Below are 745 nucleotides of genomic sequence, written 5' to 3'. Positions count from 1 at the left end.
GGTTTATCAATCGTGATAAATCCCAATGTTGACAGATTTCTGTGAGGTCGACCATGCAGCAATGGATTCCCTTCCCCGCACAATGGCGACTCTGGTCTAAGCTGAACAGACCGTTGTCCTCGTCCAGTACATGGATAATACACTACCAGCTTCCTCACAAAGGCAGGGATGAATTAAAGAATGAATAAATAAATTCTTGGGGTTTAACGTCGTACTTATCACTTGTTCAGTCAAATGACGACGACGAGTCGTTAGGTATTTGTACATATACTGTGTATAATTGACCTTCCGTTTATTGACATGGAACGTATTTATTGGTTGATGGCTGGTATACGCATAGATTATTGTAGCAGGACGAGTTCATGCCGCCAAAGTGCTGCTGGCACTGAAGCATCACGCCGAAGACACCAGACATGACACTCCACCAGGCACATTATACTGACCAGTCCTGTTTCCTTGCTCTAACCCTTCAATGCTGAGCGGCAAGCGTACAGCATCTAGTATCATTTTGGTATGACCCGATCCCTGGCATCCCGAATGAACTAAAGACTAGAGGGCTTAGACAGTTTACATTAGTGAGAAAAAGTTCCCCATTATCGTCAATGCTATCTGTATAACATTACGGAGAAAACAGTATGGCGTCACTATATAATGGGAACTATCTGGAGACACAAATGCTGAAAGACCACACAATCCAAACTATGTACAATAAACACAAGAAAATCACGACACAACATATCACAGA

The sequence above is a fragment of the Liolophura sinensis genome, chromosome 6, assembly GCF_032854445.1.
Source record: "Liolophura sinensis isolate JHLJ2023 chromosome 6, CUHK_Ljap_v2, whole genome shotgun sequence".
Taxonomy (NCBI): domain Eukaryota; kingdom Metazoa; phylum Mollusca; class Polyplacophora; order Chitonida; family Chitonidae; genus Liolophura; species Liolophura sinensis.
Note: the sequence above shows the minus strand (reverse complement) of the source record.